Source organism: Macaca thibetana, chromosome 4 (assembly GCF_024542745.1).
Source record: "Macaca thibetana thibetana isolate TM-01 chromosome 4, ASM2454274v1, whole genome shotgun sequence".
Lineage (NCBI taxonomy): Eukaryota > Metazoa > Chordata > Mammalia > Primates > Cercopithecidae > Macaca > Macaca thibetana.
The window spans coordinates 19,359,385-19,381,310 of NC_065581.1; the positions used below are offsets into that span (position 1 = coordinate 19,359,385).

Below are 21,926 nucleotides of genomic sequence, written 5' to 3' on the forward strand. Positions count from 1 at the left end.
AATTCAGAATTTCAACAGTGTAGTATCCAAAATGTTCAGTTTCAACAAGAGATTACAAGTCATGAAAGAACTAGGAAGTGTGACTCATACAGAGCGAAGGAGATGTTTATTAGAAACTACCTTTGTGAGGGCCCAAGTTGGACTTAGAAGAAAAAGCAACTATCATAATTACATTTACAGAATATTTAGAAAAGCATGTTTAAAGAATTAAAGAAAAACATGATGACAATTACCTAGTAAATAGAGAATATAAATGAAGCAGTAAAAATTATTTTTTAAATAGAAGAAAATGGAAATTTGGGGATTAAAAAGTACATTAAATGAAATAAAAATTCACTGGAGGTATTCAACAACAGATTTGAGCTAGCAGGAGAAATAATCAGAAAACTTATAAGATAGATCAATAAAAATTAATCTGAAGGACAAAAGTGAAAATGAAGAAAAATAAACAGAGCTGCAGAGATATATAGAAAACCATCAAACATATCAAAATACATGAAATGGAAGTCTCGGAGAAAAAAAGACAAAACGGGAAAATTATTACTGAAGGAAGTGCTTCAGGATGAAAGAAAATGACACTAGACAGTGACTCACATTTACATGAATAAATAAAGACCACCAATAAAGGTAATTACATACTAAAAAGTATATTTTTCTTTCAACTGATTAAAAGCATACATAATACATTTTCTTGAAAAAGATCACATGCTAGGAAATAAACAAGATTCAATAACTTAAAAAGGCTGAGAGCCAGGTGCAGTGGTTCATGCCTATAATCCCAGCACTTTGGGGGGCCGGGGCGGGTGGATCATGAGGTCAGGAGATCGAGACCGTCCTGGCTAACACGGTGAAACCCCCATCTCTACTAAAAATACAAAAAATTAGCCAGATATAGTGGTGGGCCCCTGTAGTCCCAGCTACTCAGGAGGCTGAGGCAGGAGAATGGCGTGAACCCGGGCCATGGAGCTTGCAGTGAGCTGAGATCACACCACTGCACTCCAGCCTGGGCAACAGAGTGAGACTCTGTCTTAAATTTAAAAAAGCCTGGGGTCAGATCAAGTATGTTCTCTAACTACAACAGAATTAAATTAGAAGAAAAAACTGAAAGAAATTTGGGAAATCCATAAACATTAAAAAATTAAACCACACACTTCTTACTAACTCACGGGTTCAAGAAGAAATCACAAAGAAACTTAGAATATTTTATTCTGAAAGAAAACAAAACAACCGATCAAAATTCATGGGATGCAAAAAAGCAGTGCTTAGGAAGAGAGTCGTTTGTATCTTTAACCTGATAGTAGAATATAAGAAATATATCAAATTAATAACTTAATCTTTCACCTTAAGAAAATAGGAAAGAGCACTTTGGGAGGCTGAGACGGGTGGATCACGAGGTCAGGAGATCGAGACCATCCTGGCTAACATGGTGAAACCCCGTCTCTACTAAAAAATACAAAAAACTAGCCGGACGAGGTGGCGGGCGCTTGTAGTCCCAGCTACTCGGGAGGCTGAGGCAGGAGAATGGCGTGGACACGGGAGGCGGAGCTTGCAGTGAGCTGAGATCCGGCCACTGCACTCCAGCCTGGGCAACAGAGTGAGACTCCGTCTCAAAAAAAAAAAAAGAAAATAGAAAAGAAAACAAACTAAGCACAAATACACCTGGAGAAAAGAAAGAAAGAAAAATTAAAAAAGAAGTAGAAATCCATGAAATGGAAAACAGAAAGAAGCACTAAAGAAAAATTAATGCAAACAATAGTTGGCACCTTAAAAGTTCGACAAAATTGACTAAGGGGAAAAAAAGAGAGAAAAGATATAAATTACCAAAACCAAGAATTAAAGAGGAGACATCACACAATCTCTACAGACACTAAAAGAAAGAGAATACTGTGAACAAACTTGTGCTAACAAATTAGGTAACTAAGATGAAATGGTCAAATTCCTAGAAAGACACAAATTACTAACACTGACTAAAGAAGATATATAAAATTGAATAGACTTATAACAAGCAAAACTATTGGATTAATAACTAAAAAATTTCCCATGAAGAAACAACTAGGCCCAGAGGCTGAAATATCTGGATTACTTTCTCCTGTAATCCCCGCACTTTGGGAGGACGAGGTGGGCAGATCACAAGGGCAGGAGATCGAGACCATCCTGGTTAACATGGTGAAACCCCGTCTGTATTAAAAATACAAAAAATTATCCGGACGCAGTGGCGGGCGCCTGTAGTCCCAGCTACTCTGGAGGCTGAGACAGGAGAATGGCGTGAACCCGGGAGGCGGAGCCTGCAGTGAGCCGTGATCGTGCCACTGCACTCCAGCCTGGGAGACAGAGTGACACTGTCTCAAAAGAAAAACAAAACAAAACAAGAAAAAAGAAAAATTAATGCCAATACTTCACAAACTATTCAAGGTAATAGAAGAAAAGGGAATAGTTTCTAACGCATACTGTGAAGCCAATATTACCCCGTTATACAAACTAATCAAAGATACCACAATAAAAGAAAATTATACTGCTATATTTCATGTATATTGACATAAACACCCTCAACAAAATTTTAGCAATTCAAATCCAGCAATTAAGTAAAAAGGATTATATAGCATAATCGAGTACACTGTATTGCAGGAGCACATAATTGTTTTAACATCCAAAAATCTGTTAATGTAATGTATCGCGTTAATAGGATAAAGGACAAAAATACATAACCACCTCAATCAAGTCAGAAAAAGCATTTGACAAAACTCACTCATTTATGATTTAAAACTCTCAACAAGGCCAGCATGGTGGCTCATACCTGTAATCCCAGCACTTTGAGAGGCTGAGACAGGTGGATCACAAGGTCAGGAGATTGAGACCATCCTGGCTAACACGGTGAACTTCTTTGGCCTAATAAAAGACATCTACAGAAAACCTACAGCTAACATTGTATTTAATAGTATATTTTCCCCCTAAAACTGGAAACGACACAAGCGTTTCTGCTGTTATCACTTTTATTCAACATATTCATGGAAGTCCTGGCCAATGCATTTAGGCAATGGAAATAAATGGCATCTACATTGGCAATGAACAAGTTGAACTTTTCTTATTTGTAGATGACATTATCCTGTATGAAGAAAATTCTCAGGAATCTACAAAACACTACTAGAACTAATAAATTAGCAAGTTTGCAGAATACAAAATCAATATACAAAAATCAGCTGTATTTCCATATCCTAGCACTTAACAATCTGAAAATGAAATTACAAAAACAATTCTAATCATAATAGAAACAAAATAATAAAGTAATTAGAAATAAGTTTAACAAAATTGATACAAGGCTTAAACACCAAAAACTATAAACACATCTGAAAGAAACATTAAAAACTTTAATAAATGGAGAAACATTCCATGTTTATGGATTGTAAAAGTCAATATTGTTAAGATATCAATTCTCTTCAAATTAAAGTACAGGTTTAATGTGGTACAAAATCCTAGCAAGAATTATTGCAAATTAGTAGTCTTAAAATTTACATGGAAATGCAAAAGAATGAGAATAACCAGAACAGTTTTGGAAAAATCCAAAGTTGAAGAACTTCCACTTCCTGATTTTTAAATTTACTATGAAGGTACAATAATCTGGCATAAGGATAGACACACAGACGGTTTGTAACTTATAATGATTTGACTTATGAATTTTTTTTTAACTTTGCAATGGAATGATGTTATGCATTCAGCAGAAACCATACCTTGAATTTTGAAGTTAGATTTTTTTCCCCAGACTACTGGTATGTAGTGTAATACTCTCTTGCAATTCTGGCCAGTGGTGGTTGGCCACAGCTCCCAGTCAGGCATGCAATAACAAGGGCAAACAACCAATACTCTACAATGAACTGTGTTGTCAGCCTTCTTTGCTATTGTATTTTGTGTTTTTGTATCCCATCACGTCAACAAAATGTCCATTTTTGACTTAATGACATTTTCAACTTATGATGGGTTTATCACTATGTAACTCCATAATAAGTTGAGGAACATCTGTACAAGTCAGTGAAACAAAATTTATAGTCCAAAAATAAACCCTTACATTTAAGGTCAATTTCTAAAAAAGTTATCAGTTTCACCCTAGTTATTCAATGGGAGAAATGATGGTCTTTTTAATAAATGGTGCAGGGTCAGTTAGGTAACAACCTGCAAAAAGATGAATTTAGACTCATCTTACATCCTACAAAAAAGTTAAATTCAAATGGATTATAAACCTAAATGTATTAGTTAATATTAATACTATAAAGGGTTAGGCAGCACATTCTTAGATATGACACCTAAAAAGCACAATCCATAAAATAAAATATTGGTAAATTTGATTTCATCAAAATTTAAAACTTTTGCACTTCAGAAGACATCACTAAGAAATGAGAACACAAGCCATATACTAGGAAAAAATTATTTGCAAATGAGATATCTGATAAATAACTTGTATTCAACATATATAAAGAGCATTTACAACTTAGTAAGACAACTCAATTAAAACAGGTAGGCTGGGCACGGTGGCTCACGCCTATAATCCCTGCACTTTGGGAGGCTGGGGCAGGTGGATCGCGAGGTCAAGAAATCGAGACCATCCTGGCTAACATGGTGAAACCTGTCTCTACTAAAAATACAAAACAGCCGGACATGGTGGCGGGTGCCTGTAGTCCCAACTACTGGGGAGGCTGAGGCAGGAGAATGGCGTGAACCTGGGAGGCGGAGCTTGCAGTAGGCCGAGATCGAGCAATTGCACTCCAGCCTGGGCAACACAGCAAGACTCCATCTCAAAACAAAACATAACAAAACAAAACAAAACAAAAAACAGGTAAAAGGCCGCCTTCCCCGCCCCACCTCCCCTCCACCCCCAGCGTTGCTGGACCTGTGGGTCTGTGTTGAGCCACAGATATGAGCTTCTGTTTCTCAGGATGGGGTTTGTTAAAGTTATCAAGAGTAAGGCCTACTTTAAGAGATACTAAGTGAAATGTAGAAGACAACAACAGGGTGAAACTGATTACTATGCTCAGAAATGCTTGGAGATATAGGATAAAAATAAGTACACCATGCCTAAGTACAGGGTGGTAGTTTGTGTAACAAATAGAGATATCATTTGTCAAATTGCTTATGCCCATATAGGAGGGAATATGATAATGTATGCAGCTTATGCATGTGAACTGCCAAAATATGGTGTGAAGGTTGACCTGACAAATTATGCTATAGCATATTGTTCTGGCCTCTTGCTAGGTTTGGCATGGACAAGATCTAAGAAGTCCAAGTGGAGATGACTGGAGATGAACACAATGTAAAAACCACTGATGGTCAGCCAGGTGCCTTTACCTGCTATTTGGATGCAGGCCTTGCCAGAACTACCAATAAACTTTTTTGGGGTCCTGAAAGGAGCTGTGGATGGAGATTTGTTGATTCCTCACAATATTAAATGGTTTCCGGGCCGGCGCGGTGGCTCAAGCCTGTAATCCCAGCACTTTGGGAGGCCGAGACGGGCGGATCACGACGTCAGGAGTTCGAGACCATCCTGGCTAACACGGTGAAACCCCGTCTCTACTAAAAAATACAAAAAACTAGCCGGGCGAGGTGGTGGGCGCCTGTAGTCCCAGCTACTCGGGAGGCTGAGGCAGGAGAATGGCGTAAAAACCCGGGAGGCGGAGCTTGCAATGAGCTGAGATCCGGCCACTGCACTCCAGCCTGGGCGACACAGCAAGACTCCGTCTCAAAAAAATAAAATAAAATAAAATAAAATAAAAAAATAATAAACGGTTTCCTGTTTATGATTCTGAAAGCAAGAAATTTAATGCAGCAGTACTTGAAAGCACATTATGGATCCAAATACTGCAGGTTACATGTGTTACCTAACAGAAGAAGATGAAGATGCTTACAAGAAACATTTCTCTTAATACATAAAGAACAGCATAACTTCAGACATGAAGAAGATGTACAAGAAAGCTCATGCTGCTATATAAGATAATCCGGTCTATGAGAAGAAGCCCAAGAAAGAAGTTTAAAAAAAGAAGTGGAACCATCTGAAAATGTCCCTTGTCCAGAAGAAAGATCAGGTAGTTCAAAAGAAGACAAGCTTCCTCAGAGCTCAGGAGCAGGCCGCCAAGAGCTAAACCGAACAATTTTCTGTGAGAATTTTTCAGATAAAGACAATAAACTTATTGACTAAACAAATAAAAAAAAAGAAATAAAAAACCAAGCAAAATATTTTAATAGATATTTCACCAAAAAAGATGTAAGAATGCCAATAAACACATGAAAAGATGCTCAGTGTCATTAATCATTAGGAAAATGAACATCCAAATCACAATGAGATATAATTTCATACCCACTAGATAGCCATAATCCAAAATACAGACAGTGACAAGGGTTAACTAGAATGTGGAGAAAATTGAATGTTTATACATGGCTAGTGGGAATGTAAAATGGTTCAGCAACTTCGGAAATAGTTTAGCACATAAATTTACCAAGTGACTCTGCAATTCTATTCCTAGATATCAGCCCAAGAGAAGTTAAAGCACATGCCCATAACAATATTTTCATGTGAATAACACGGAAATAACAAAAAAGTGGAAAAAGTACAAATGTCCAACAACTACTGAATGGATAAACAAAATGTGGTATATCCCTACAATGGAATATTATTCAATAATGAAAAAGGAAAGGACTGATAGATACATGCAACAACATGGAATAATCTCCAAAACGTTATGCCAACAGAAAAAAAGTAGGCACAAAAGACTACATTTGTACGGATCCTTTTATATGAAATGTCTAGGAGAAGCAAATCTATAGAGACAAAGTAGATTAGTGGTTACCTAGGGCTAAGGTAGGAGAAGGGACTGAATGAATACAAACACATGCAGAGGCTCTTTTTGGGTGATAAACATGTTTCTAAAATTCATTTTGGTGATGGTTGTAAAACTCTGTAACTTTACTAAAAAGTATTAAATTATACACTAGCATGGGTAAATTTTATAGTATGTAAATTATACCTCAATAAAGCTGCTGTTTTGGCCATTCTGCAGATATAAAATGGCACCATCAAAACTTCAGTTTCGATATTGAGACAGATGATGCCATGTACACACCAAGAGGGTATGAAAAAGTTTATAATGCACATAATAAGGCTTTCTGGGGATAGCAGAACAGGCTTTCCAAATTGGTCTGATAATGGCTTGAACAGTGAGAAAGGGGAGACCAGCTTGGGGATTTTATTGTGGTTAGGTGGCAGGACTCCAGTGAGGGTTCTCTTTATGGGCAGGTCTTGCATGATTTGAAACTCCTACAATTACCAAAGAAGGGGATATCTGGAATTTATTATAGGCTTCTCCAAATGTGGGCTGAAGGGAATGAAAGATGGGTGTGACTTCAAAGCTGTCAGCAGTCAAACGTCAAAATTGGAGTCAAATTCTTAATTAAAACTGTTTAAAACATTCTTTTCTACTACAAGGTCTTGACTTATTCCTCACGTCATTTTACATATTCCCCATGCACACCACAGTAAACTCTTCCTGTGGCCCTTGCCAGTCCTTGTTGTCCATTCATTATTCCCCTCATTATCATTAGTAGATAATGAGCTGCTAAGAGTGATCTTCAAAGTTCCAATTCTTTCATAATATGTGGAGTATGGTAGACACCATAATTGTTAGAAACAGGTGACAGACTATGTGGAGTGATTAAAAGCAGAAAAGAAGGGAGCAGAAAAAAATCAAGTGGCGGCCGGGCACAGTGGTTCATGCCTGTAATTCCAGAACTTTGGGAGGCCGAGGTGGGCGGATCACTTGAGGGCAGGAGTTTGAGATCAGCCTGGCCAGCACCATGAAACCCCATCTCTACTGAAAATACAAAAATTACCCAGTATGGTGGTGCCACGCCTGTTATCCCAGCTACTCGGGAGGCTGAGGCAGGAGAATTGCTTGAGCCCAGAGGCAGAGGTTGCAGTGAGCTGAGATCACACCACTGCACTCCATAAGGAAAAATCTTCCTGAAAAACCATACTCCTTCTATTTTCTATCTCAAGCTCTATGGATGGCTCCATCTTAGATTATTTGATTTCTTCATGTTAAGAAAATGGAAAGTAGTAGTTTAATGAAAGTGAAGTTCACATTTTCTTTGTTGCCAAAGAAACAATGTTATATGAACCTTGTTTCTTATTTGACTACTAAGTATATGCTTTCAGTATTATGTTTTAATATCCTTAATTCTTGCCCTTTTACTTCATCTCCTTACATTCAGAAAAACATTAATCCTATGATTCTGGGTATTCCTTGTACCTTTCTCTCCAGTCTCTTATCTCCTGATAAATTCCAGGCTCTACAATACAATCTTTAATCATTGCCTGGCTGACTATAAGTCCTTATTTGCCAAAGAAAGTTCCAATTTACTGTGGTTCTGAAGAAATTATTGATAACTGATTTTTAAGTAATTCAGTCTGGATATTAACTTATGTAATCATGCTATACATTATCCATGGATAGACTTCAGGAATTTTTAACTAGGATGGCAGACCGTTCAATTTTAGATCAATCTTGCATAACTATATATAGCTATGCCATAGTGTTGTAAGGATATTTAGCTTTCTTAGATCTTTTTTTATATCTGTGTATGTATGTGTGTATATAATTTATAATATAAAGTCATTGAGAAATCACTGACTTAACAGTCTTAATGCAAAAGTGCTAGTCTTGGGTATAAATCATGCCAAAGTAGGTAAATCATATAATGTCTTTGAGTTTCAAATTCTCTGTAAAATAGAAGAATAATCTTTGTCGTGCAGTAAAGCAAATATTGACATGTGGTTGGAAGCTCTTAGAAAATTTTGTAATTTCACACAATTTTAAGATAGTATTAAACCTATTTGCAGCTCTCAAAGAGATGACCCAGATATAAAATTGTTGGGAACACAAGAGAATTATATACAAATATTATCAAGAAGCCAAGAGCTTGTCCATGCACAGACTGTAAGTGGTTTGCAAGTTCGGATGAGGGAGTGTGTACTTAGATGATGTCATCAAGGATAGTCTTTGAGATGTGTGGCAGATCCTTCTGACTCACTAACTCAACACCCACTTCCAAACCATTCCTCTTTACCTAACTGTATTAAGAATGTGGGAAGTTTAAGTGTTAATTAGTCATGTCTCTTTGCCCATACATTTGGCAGGCAATACATTTTTTGGTCAGTAAGATACAAAATAATGTCTCTGGAGTCACGTGGGAAAACTTTTGCTAACTTGATAAGAGGACAGACAAGGGGAAGCAACGCTCTCTCCTCACTCCCACTCCTTTTTTCCTTGACATGATGGCCATCAAGTGATGATGCCATAAAAATCCAGCACACTAAAGATGATGCAGTGGATTGCCTCCCTCCATATCTCTTATTCTGTGTGAAAATCAATGTCATTATTGAGCTGTTCTTAGTTGGGTTCGTTGCAGGCAAAAGAACTTTTTAGTAATTCAAGACATTTACCTCATGAGAGGTAAATTATTTCTCTAGTCAAGTACTGGCTGGAAGAAAAACACCCATTGCAATGGCCACAGCTAGAACAAGCTGATTTAAACACAAAGGAGACAAACATAGTATAACAGGTTTTGTTTCCCTGAATGTTGTTCCAGTAACCAGGGCCCAAATCTAGTGCTGCTGACAGGATTTCTCACAGGCGCTTAGCATGCCCTCTTGGTTTTGGTCTCTGTTGTTCAGCAAGTGTTTCTTCAGAGGGATAAGTAGGCAGATAATAATTATGTGGAGATAAATATTTGAGTGGACATGTGAGAGTACTTCCTAACAACTAGAGCTGCTCAACATCACCACGTGGCACTTACACTCTTCTAACAAACCAATCCATTGGAGAAGCCATGGAATGAGCTTCTTGAGTGGAAAGCAGGGTGCTTTTAACTCTGAAAGTCTAGGACTATCTGATTATGGGTACTTATTAGATGCTACCCTTGTGTAATAAGAAGCAGCGTCTTCCCATAAGGAGTTTATAGCATAAGCAATTATCTGGTGAAGAAAGAAAGATATTGACATGATAAGGAAGTTGTCTATATTGCCTTATTCAAACCTTGGTAAAAACTTAGCTTATTTTGTTTTATATGTGAATTGGGGAGTATAAGCTATTTTCAAACAGTCACCTGTCTGCTTCCGAGGATACCAAGTGACCATTTAGAGTGTTGCCCCAGGCAGCATGGGATTCTAGTTTTCTACTGTTATCTGGCTCAGAAAGCAACTTATGCAGGCCAAAAAGAAATGAAATGATGATTGTACTGCAGACAATGTAACTGATCTCTTCCTTTAAATGCTAAAGGGACAAAAGTCATTGAGGATAATTTTGTCTACATCACTTCTCCAAGTCTGAATAGCCATGGGATTTCAGACATCCACAGTACTAAGAATTTTTACTCAGGCTCTGCAAATTTATTCAAAATTATTTTATAGGCCAGGCACGGTGGCTCACATCTGTAATCCCAGCACTTTGGGAGGCTGAAGTTGGGGGATCACCTGAGGTCCGGAGTTTGAGATCATCCTGGCCAACATGTTGAAACCTCGTCTCTACTGAAAACACAAAAAAATTAGCTAGGCATGATGGCGGATGCCTATAATCCCAGCTACTCAGGAGGCTGAGACAGGAGAATCACTTGAACCTGGGAGGCAGACATTGCAGTGAGCCGAGATTGCGTCACTGCTCTCCAGCCTGGGCAACAAGAGCAAAACTCTGTCTCAAAAAAAAAAAACAAAAAAAAAAAAAAAAACTATTTTATGTTAGTCACTTTATATGTATTATGCAATTTAATCCTCACATTAATCATTATCCCCATTTTACAGCTGAGAAAACTGAGGCATAAGAAGTATAAGTCCCTTAGCAAATTAACATGGGAACAGAAAACCAAATAATGTGTTCTCACTTCTAAGTGGGAACTGAATAATAAGAAAACATGGACGTACGGTGGAAAACAACACATGCTGGGGCCTGTTGGAGGGTTGGAGTGGAAAGAGGGAGAGGATCAGGAAGCATAGCTAATGGATGCTGGGCTTAATACCTAGGTGATGGGATGATCTGTCCAGCAAACCACCATGGCACACGTTGACCTATGTAACAAACCTGCACATCCTGCATATATACCCCTGACCTTAAAATAAAAGTTGGAAATTGAAAAAAGAAGGATAGATGATTTTTACAAGATTTCAATAACTAATAAGGAACAAAGTAAGATTCAACTCTAGGTTTATTTTGGCTCCAAAACTTATTGTCTTACTATGCTATTTATTTGCTTTGTATTATTTAATGGTATATGTTTGCCGAGTTCCACTCAACATTTTTTCCCATTTGTCTAGACAAGGAGAAACTGCAATTGCAAGGCAGCTGCTCAGTAATTCCCTTAGGGCATCACTGTGTGTGGTTAAGATAGAACATGATAAGATAGACAAGCATGGTAAAGTGCCTTGTATCAAAACAGGACAGATAGATATGCATAGGGGCCATCTGAACCATGTACCTTTAAAGTTATTCTTCATGAACTCCAACCCTTCCATTTTAATGAAGAAAATCATCAAGGTTAGTAGGTGTCAAGAAATATTTTTTAAAAGCAGTGCCAGAGCAGAGAGAACCATTTCTCATTTTTCCCTGGCCCTTTCTCTTAGTTGCTACCCAATCTCTGACAGTCATGTTTATTATTTAATTTTAAAAGAAACGCAACATATTCAAGAATTTTAGATAGTAAAGTTCAGATACTACAGCCATTCTATAGTAAGAGAAGAAAAAGAGTCCATGGTTTGTTTGAAGTTTGTACCACATAATATATTCTAGATAATGATGACTTAAGTGCACACAGAAGTATGTATGTATTTGTAAGCATTTTGAAATTCAAGCAAACCCTATGGGTTCGTCTTTCTGAAATAGAAAATGACTCAGACCAGCACACCAACATTCACACACAAGAAGGAGAGCACTTATTTATCCTTCGTAAACTTCTCGCATGTTTTATGGCTTTTGCTGCCTAGAAATTTCCTCTCAGGACTAACTAAAACACCTCTTACAAAGATTTAAACTCACATCTTGCTATGCTGTGTTCTCCACAGACAGACAGCAGGTGGGGAGTTTAGAAACAACGTTTCAGGAGGTGAGGGGGTAGGGTTTTAACCAGGGTATATGCTTCTCAGAGCCTCCGCATCCTTCTATGAGAAATGACTGAATTGGACTTGAACTCTTAAGTTTGTTATTGGCGCCAAAATACCGTAATGTTATGAAAATAGTTGTCAATTGTCCATGCCGAATTTACACTCCTCTAGAGTAGGATTAGAAGACATAGCATCTTCTAAATCTGATGCTTCCATTATAGAACGATTTATCCCAGTCAAAATGGATCAGTAACAGGGTTTATAAAGGCCTAGATGATCAAATGGTTAATCATGCTTAGGCAGAGGGAAGATAATACAGTTTTCAACATTCATTTTTTTCTTCTTATTTTAAAAATTGGCTTCTATATGCCCTCAATCTTCACAAGTAAGGAAGAGACACTCCACAGAGACATTGCTAGGAGGCTAAATGAACCATACTGCATGTTGAAACATATACATCAGCAGATGCTGCATCCTCTCTGCTGTAACAACTCACCCCTTTTCACCGAATCCTACAAACTCTCAGCCCTCAACTCTGTTAAACTCATCTCTATATGTTGTAACCAAGGTGGTCTTTGTGCAAAAAACAGGCATGCATCTTAGGCATGTAAATCCACAAAGCCAAAGATGGGGTGTCCATCTCTTTATTTCTATGTAAAAGAACACCAAGTTTACACTTCCAGTTTGTTCTACACCTTTTCTCTATTTGGAATCAATGAGTGACAGCAAAAGGGGCAGAGAAGGGACTTTCTGAGTATGTATATTAGTCTGCTTTCATGCTGTTGATAAAGACATACCTGAGACTGGGAAATTTACAAAAGGAAGAGTTTTTTGGACTTACATTTTCACATGGCAGGGGAGGCCCCATAATCATGGAGGAACACAAGGAAGATTAAGTCACATCTTACATGGATGGCAGTGGGAAAAGAGAAAGAGAGTTTGTGCAGGCAAACTCCTCTTTTAAAAACCATCTTATTCACTGTTGTGAGAACAGCATGAGAAAGTTCTGTGTCCATGATTCAATTACCTCTCACTGGGTCCTCCCATGACACATGGGAATTGTAGGAGTTACAATTCAAGATGAGATTTGGGTGGGGACACAACCACACCATCTCAGTATGCAAAAGCAATAACAAAACAAAATGGAAAACTACATTAGAAATTTACATGCACATAATTATTATATGTATATTTCAAGAAAAGGCTTCTTTGTTATTTTAATTTCAGAACAGCAATAAAGACTACAAAACAAGATTTTAAGCACTTTCCTGCTGAGCTGATGACTTAATTTATTTTTTTAATTTGTTATAACCACACAAAAACATGCATTCTTTGGAGACCTCAGTAGCCTGAGTGCTGCATGTATTATTTGCTATAAGAGATGGATGAGGTAGCAGGAGGCAATTTCTAATGGAATCCCTTGGTTTTCACCTCCCTACTCCACACCCTTCCCTACAAATTTGGTTGCCAGTTCAGCGTTATGAATTTATTAAGTGTTCTTGGTGTGTTTAATGGGGAGAGAGAGAGAGAAGGTATAAACTGTAGGCTAAAAAATAAACAAAAACCAAAAACCTCTACTTTCTACACTTGCCCTGCATCTTTTAGCTCCAATGCGATAGAGGACTCTCTCATCTTCCATAAGATATTCTTGTTCATATTTAGCTTGAAGTCCTCAATGTTCCCAGAGGGTTCCAAAACCCTACGTGTTGCAAGAATGTTTCAACCTGTGGTTTTGGATATTTCCAGGGATTAAGTCATGTCCCAGGTCTCCACAGAATACCCGTGCCACCAGATTATGAGGTCATTATTACCCTTTCTTGATAGTATTACCTTCTAGTCTAGGATTTTTGGTATTTTGACATTTTTTTAAAAAATCTTGCTGTCTAAGGGAATAGTAAAAGGTAGTTCAAAGCTTAGGTAAAAGACATAAAAGTCATCTGTGTTACATATGAGTGTTTGAAGGAGAAGTTAAAGATCTGTCTGCTAGTGGCAATGAACTAAAGCCCTACCTGTGTCCATTTTCCAGAGAATACCCCTGAATGTAAGCACCAGAAAATGGCATGGATTCCCCATCCTGCCAATGGCACTGCTAGCTCTGTAGCATAAATGAGGGTCAGGTGATAGGAGCCAAGAGGATTTTGACAAAAGCAGCATTTCTCACAGCTGCAGAAGGGCTGCCACAAAAGAAAATTTAGGAATTCAAAACTTTCTCTGACTCTCATTACAAATTTAGATGGCTACTGTTGTATAACAGTAGAAATGTAAATCGAGACCTAAAAATGTTTCTTGGGTGGAAAAATGTTTACTACACGATATTTAGTGAAATAAGAAAAATGCAAAACTAAATAGTATGAACTCACATTTGGAAAAGAACAGAAATGAAGCTAAAACAAAACATCAGAGAGAGAGAGTTTAGAAAGAGAATGGAAGTAATTAGACAAAAATGTTAATAATGAATGGTAAGATGATCTATGGTTATTTAAATTTTTAATACATTTTTGTGTTTACTATAAAATAGCAAAATAGATATTCTAAACATATATTTCGGGGAAAAGAGATGTTAAGAAACTGAATTACAGCCTTAACTGGTTTAACACATAATGATCACATTTTTTACATTTGTGCCATCTTATCATGAATTATTTCAATTTTCCTCCTCCATAAAAATTTTCATCTTGCCTGTTGGAGGCTGAAAACTGAAGGCACTAATAAGTCAAATGATCTTTCAATTCCCATCTAATTATAACAGCATTTAGATCGATGAAAAATTTTAAATGTTTATTATGAACAAGGTATCAGGGCTGAAAACAAAAGTTCCTGGACTAGTAAAGTACTGAATGTGTCATCATGAGAAATAAGTTAGAAAAGAGCATAAGGTGGTTAAAAAAATTTTTTTTAAAGAGACCACTGTTTGCAAGAAAATAAGCAGGCTAAGTTGTGTGATCATATTTCTCACATTAGAGATGAGATCTCTGATAATCAACAGTTTGTCCCATTTGGAACATAATCACAATGTTTACTTTTCTTTTTCTTACCATGGGGAAACCTAAAACATGTACTCCACGAGTAACAACTATAACTATTATTTATTGGTTGTGTGCCATGTGCCAGATTTATCAGGAAATCTGTAATACCATATTTTATACACACTGTTATATTTAATTCTAAGAAAATATCCCATCTTTATAGTAACAAAATTGTGGCTAAGAGGTTAAGCCACTTGTCCAATGACACTATGTCCAATGCCCATAAAAAGTGCATAACCCACACTTGAACCCGTATCTGTCTGACCCTGAGCCTATGCTTTTTCCAACATTCTACAAAATCTTACAATAGGTAATGGGAACACAACATATTATCTAAAACGCTGGTTGGGCTAAGAGAAAGCTAGGATTCCTCTTCGGGAGATAACTTTACCTGTGGTTAGGAATTCACTTCAATTTAATATTTGGTTATGAAGGTTGAATTAGTTGGGATAAGACAATAGTAATTGATTTAAGGCATATAGAAATGTATTTCTCACTGTCATAATGATCTAGGGTGTCCCAGTTCAGGGTATGGCTCTCTTCCACTTAACTATTCATGAGCCCAGTCAGAGGTCATCTCCACCATCCTCAAGATGTGATTTCCAATATGTAACCACTCCAACCCTTGGGAAGGAGGAAAGAGCACAGAGGAGCACACACATGAGTATCTACAGGTCAAGCTTGGAAGAGGCCCCTGTCAATTGCACTAGCATTCTGCTAGTGGGAGCAGAGTACCCTGGCAATACCTCCAGAAAGAGGACTTGAGTTGAAGAGACAAAGCAGAGCAGAGGTTCTGAAGGCAGTAGAAATAGGAAATTGTAGCTGGAATCAAAGGAAAAGCCCTAATCAGTCTTGGAGAAATTTGGGCAGACTGAGTTTCCCAGAGTATGGGCTTTGGGGCATCTAGCCATTTTACTGAAATATTCACTGAGAGTAGTCCCAGAATGCTGGAGAATTTGAGGATATTCTGGTTACAAATAGCATGGATAACTGTGGTAGAGAAGAGTGATCACTAAACTTAAAAGCAGAAACTCAGGCATCTTAACCCAGACTTTGCTACTAACTAGTTGTTTGATTTGGGGGTAAATCTCTCCATCACCCTAAGCCTTAACTTTCTGTGTCATTAAATTTTAAAAAATGCTAATTACTCCACAGGGTTGTTGACTAATGAAATGAGATAAAGTATGTGCAACACATTGGGACTTGTAAAATGCTATACAAATGGAAGGTGAAACAGCACTACTGACCTAGAAAATGCATTGAATATGACTCTTTCACATGTGTTTGAGATATGTTCATGGTTAATAACAGGGAGAAGAGCAAGGGCTAAAAAAACACTACGAGGGCAAAAATACACTGACAAAGAAGCTATTTGAGGTTGGAGGAAGATTTGAGTGCAAAAAAAAAAAAAACCACAAAACAAACAAAAAAACCATACATCAGTCATGTATTTGAAAGGAATTTTGCCAAAAATTTGATCAATCTCTTCTTCAATATTTCATATTTTTACCAGTGAAAAGACCAAGACATTTAGAAATGCAATGCACAAGAGAAATTGTGCGTATTTTAGATTTAAAATCTAGTCAGCAATTAATTTTGCTTGCGTGTGTGTGTATGCATGCGTGCATGCATGTGTGCATTTAAACGATGCTTTCTAATAGCTGTGATTGCTGCAATTTCCTAGATTTTACTTGCCTTTTGCTCTGTAGAGTTAATTAAACACCAGAGAAATATATTTACTATCTCAAGTTCCACACACTTGTGAGGATTTTGTCATTGACTTTGGTCCAAAGAGGACACCTTTAGAAACATAGCAACACTTATCTGCTCTTGGGAAAAGCTAATGCGTCATTGACATGTCAATATTGCTATTTCACCTCTTAATGTCCCTGGCTCACCTAGATATCATATATATCAAAAAAATCCTTGGAACTAGGAATTTTTACATACTTTTAGAATATATTTCCCAGTGAAGGGTGCATAGGGCCTCCTTGTACATTTTCTTACAACTTCCTGTGATCTGTAATTGCTTCAAAAATAAATACTTTTCGCTACATATATAAAAATAAATATTACATATGATATATGTAAATATATAAAAATAAATATATATATATATATATTATTTTTTTTTGAGACAGAGTCTTGCTCTGTCGCCCAGGCTGGAGTGCAGTGGCAAAATCTTGGCTTATTGCGAACTCTGCTTCCCAGGTTCAAGTGATTCTCCTGCCTCAGCCTCCAAGCAGCTGGGATTACAGGCGTGTGCACCATCACGCCCGGCTGATTTTTGTAATTTTAGTATATATGGGGTTTCTCCATGTTGGCCGGACTGGTCTCAATCTCCTGACCTCGGGTGATCTGCCCACCTTGACCTCCCAAAGTGTTGGGATTACGGGCGTGAGCCACCATGCCTGACCTTCCTATATATTTCTATTACATATCAGAGTACAGAAAATTTACTTGGAACTCTGGTTAAAGCATTTCTATCATTTTCCAGATGCAGTACTTGAAATACTACCTACTGGGTTTCAGGTAAAAGAGGATTTTCCATTCAGATGCTATCCAAGTTATAGGACAAAAGGGATTTTCTAAAGTTAGGTTTCTTAGTAGAAGGCATCCTTTGATTCAGAAGCCACCATGAAAAAAAAAAAAATCATTAGAACTAGGTTCTTCCTTTTGACAAAACCCCCTAAGGAAAAAAAAAAAAAAAAAAAAAAAGGAAACGCTGTAGGTTTATAAAAATCTGTTGGGTGGGCCTTCTCAAAGCATTGTGATCCAACCAAAGCACTGTTACTTGGCATGTATTTTAACACTTCAAAGAATGTTTACTGAACGTTTTTAATGTGAGAGCTACTGTGCTGGGCTTGTAGAGAAAAATGAAGACACCAACAAAAGAACTCAGTCTCTTAGGCCATCATCTTTAATCCCTTCCTCATTCTCTGCATCCAAATAGCCTCTAGGTTCTATAGATCCTACCTTTTCCATAACTGCCACATCATTCTCTCTTATTCCCATTCCCATTGCTACTTTCTAAAGTCATAGGACCAGTTCTCCCCAGAATAATGATAACAGTGCCTCAGACTTGTCTCTCTCCAATTCTTTTATAACATCACCATCAGTATTTTTTTTTCAAATTGAAATATCATGTTGCTCTTAAAATCCCTTATTGACCCACCATTACCTAAGCTAGCTATTTTCAATTCCCATTTTGTACAGTGAGAAACTTCTGTAAAGCAAAGGAAGCTCAACATATTAAACAGTTGAAATCAATTGGTATTGTATGATAATAATTTATCTGATGAGTCCAAACTAGTTTATTACAAGCTTAGTCAATGAGAACATTGAGATATTGATGTTATCACCAAATTTTGAAAACAGACTTGTGTATAAAATTGTAATCTTGTATCAGCCTCAATATCCAATTGTATTTCTGAGTTTGGTTTAAAATTTAGAGCAGTTAAAAATAAAATCAACCCTAGTTCACATTGATAAAAACTTGAAATTAGGAACAGGTTTCTAAATAGCTACTTTTGAAAACTCATGGCATTTTTCTTTTAAATTAAATAGAATGACAGTTGTTTTATTTTGAGGGTTGTGCAAAAGGATGTGAATTTGGCAGCACACATTAATTGCGTTGGTCATCTTTAGTGTATTTCAATATGGTTTCTTATGTATCCGTGAGGGGTTCTTCCTTTTATTGCAGTTATTAAAATAATTTTAAAATATAACAATATAAAATTCAAATCAACAACCATAAAGCAGCATCAGGTCCAAACTTCTTAGCATATTAATGTGGCCTACGAAACCCTCTATTATCTTGTCCTTGTATATTTTCTCTGATTTTTTCTTCCCATCTTTGTCCCCAGGCTCTAGCCCCTATCAATTATTTTTAGTTCTTTAAAAATGCTGTGATCATCAACCTTTGGTTTCCTGTCTCTCACATTTTCCTCTGCCTATAATGTCCTTAGAGATTTCCCTTCTATAAAATCTCACTTCTCTCCAGAAGTTTTGGCCACTCTCCTTGTGCCCTATCTACTCTAGAGAAAGGAATCTGCGTTATACCCTTTATTGCATATATTTATTTTTACTTGTAACCTTCATCCCCAGACTTGCTGGAAGGACCATGTGTTGTTCACGTTTATGGTAAACTTACATTGTGTCAAGTCAGCTTAGCAGGAAATACAATTACCAGAATCCCCTGTGTGGCTTTTCATTGGAGTTGGCATAAGCGAGGATTGTGCAAGATTCAGAGGCATATGTGTATCAGCAGCCATTCATCCCTGGAGGTCAGTGTAAGGCACCAATGGCTGCAGTAGCTCACAAGGATCATTGCTGATTCTGGCTTATGCTATGGTGAGAGAGCAGCTGAGCCCACAGCTTGTCTAGGCCCTGCCAGATTCCACTCCGGAGTTTCGCCAAGTCCAGGACCAGCCACATTTGCAGCTCCATGGCAAAGGAGAGTAGCTTCTTCTGCAGTTCATGCACGTTGTTGATTTCATGCGTTCCAGGTTGCCTTCACAAGTTCTGTTTGTCCTCACTTCACCTGCTTCAGATCCAGCTTTTCTTCCCAACTGCTGACCTGCCATGATTTCGGGTCCACCAGACATAGCAGTAACAGTCTTCTGTGGACTTCTTCATGAGTGCCTACAATTGAGTAAGGTCTAATTCCTAGAATAAATTACTTACTCAATATCACTCACAGTATTTCTACTTCAAGATCAAGCCCTACTTTACACAATATTACACTCCAGAATGTAATTCAATATTTGATCCTCAGCAGGTATTCGTTCAATAAATACTCTTCACCCTCATTAACAATCATCATTGACCAGTCTAGTGGCAAAAGTAGGAAAGCTATAAGCCAGAGAAGAAATTAATGAGAACCTTAAGGTTTGGCTTTATAGATATCAGAACAATAAGTCATCTTAGATATGATTATGTACAAGACGAGTTCAGAGGAGATAAATATGTATAAAACAATGTCTGCACATTTTTTTTTCTGAGGAGAGATGGGGCCCCTTGCTTTTTAACAGATTCTGAAAGAACCAGTGTTATAGGTACAGCCCTTATTTTATAGACGTGAAAATTATAGCTGGGAGGGCTCCACAACACAACAGAATAGTAACAGAACACAGGCCAGAACCGGGTCTTCTGATCTTAACTTTTATTTTCCTTGAACTCTAGCATGGAAAATGACACTAAAACAAAATTTTAATAATAAAAATGCTGCAGCGGGGGAGAGACAATGAAAGATACTGTAAATGCTTCTGAGCACTCAGCAGCCTCAACCTCACTAATATTCTTATGGGAACCCCCTGACAATTGGCAGTCATCTGTTTATCTTAGAGCAGGCAGGTGAGCACAAAGAGTTTAAAGCATGGATGATGATCAAAAGGCTAGTCTGGATGTATCCAGAGGCTTCCAAAGTTTCATTTCTGATTTAGAAATGTTTTTCAAATGGTATAGTTCCCTAAACTATTTTTCCAACTCATATTTCCCTCAATAAATGCACGGTTTGTTATTTCTGTGGTAACTTGACCCTACTCTTCTGCCTATTCTGAAGTCCTCTACACTGCTGCTACCACATATGTGGCGTATTAGTGCCCTTGTACATATGAGAAAAAGAAATACGTGTTTAAATTATCTCCCTTTAGTTTCAAGGAGAAAAAAAGAATAAGAAAAGAAAGTAAAAAGGAAGCAGAGACAAATATAGCAGAATTTTCTTGGTTAGATTATCCAGAAGCAGGCTCTGTGGTAAAGATTGTCTGCAGAAGTTTTATTGGGGAGTTTTTGCAAGACAAGTACTTACAGGAAAGTGAAAGAAGCAGAATTGGATGGAGAAAAAGATAGAACTATGATGCAGCTGCAAGAAAAGTCTCAGCTAATCCCATGGGGAGCTCTGAAGCTGACATGCCCTATCAGCATTATCCTGAATTGAGGTAAAGAGAGTGAGACCTTTGTACCCCCCCCCCAACAACTAGTCATTGGATGCAGGCATAATCTTGAGAATGGCAACCCATCAGCCAAGGGTGTTTCCCAGGCAGGGACTCCACTGTGATCTGTCAGATGCTAACACTCCTGGCAGCTGGAGAAATGAGCACCTCAATCCCAGAAGGGATTTGGGTAGCTCACCACAACATTCACTCTAAACCACTACTTATGCCACTCAGATCAACTTGCTTTGTATAATAAGCTTATCCCATCCAGAAGCAGCTCCTTCAAGATTCTGGATGGCCTTGTATCTTGGGGAAAGTTGTAAGAGGACTGTGAGTGAGCTGAACTATAGCCCTCCCTGCTGCAGCTAGTCCTCTATTTCTGTATCACTCAGAATGCTCTTCTTCTTCTGACCCTAGATTTCCACCCTTCCCCAGCACCACTGCTTCTCATGATGGCTTACCTGATGGAGTAGCAGAGACACTCATTCCTGAGAAGTGAGTCCCTGGTTATCATGCTTTCTAAGGCCATGACTGCTGATTTTATTATTTTAATATCAAAACTCGGCTAAGAAGTACCTGTAGATTACCCACATGCCCAGCATATCCTTAATTACCTCAATTTTATAACAGCAACCCTATATTTTCTGAGGATCAGGGTCATTTGCCTTTGCCAGCATGTGACACCTCTTCTTGATTGCTAGTCTTTTGGCGTGAATACCCTGGACAGACCAGGAAATAGTTACATCTTGAAATTTAACAGGACTCCTGGAGAAAACGATCCCACTCTGAAAACCTGCATGTCTGAATCTGTAAATCCCACAGTCGTGCAATGAGAAA

At 37.7% G+C, this 21,926-nt stretch overlaps 1 pseudogene; it reads left to right on the plus strand.

The window, feature by feature from the left end:
* Positions 1-4,807: 4,807 nt before the first annotated feature.
* Positions 4,808-6,225, plus strand: LOC126952051 (60S ribosomal protein L5-like; annotated as a pseudogene).
* Positions 6,226-21,926: the final 15,701 nt, after the last annotated feature.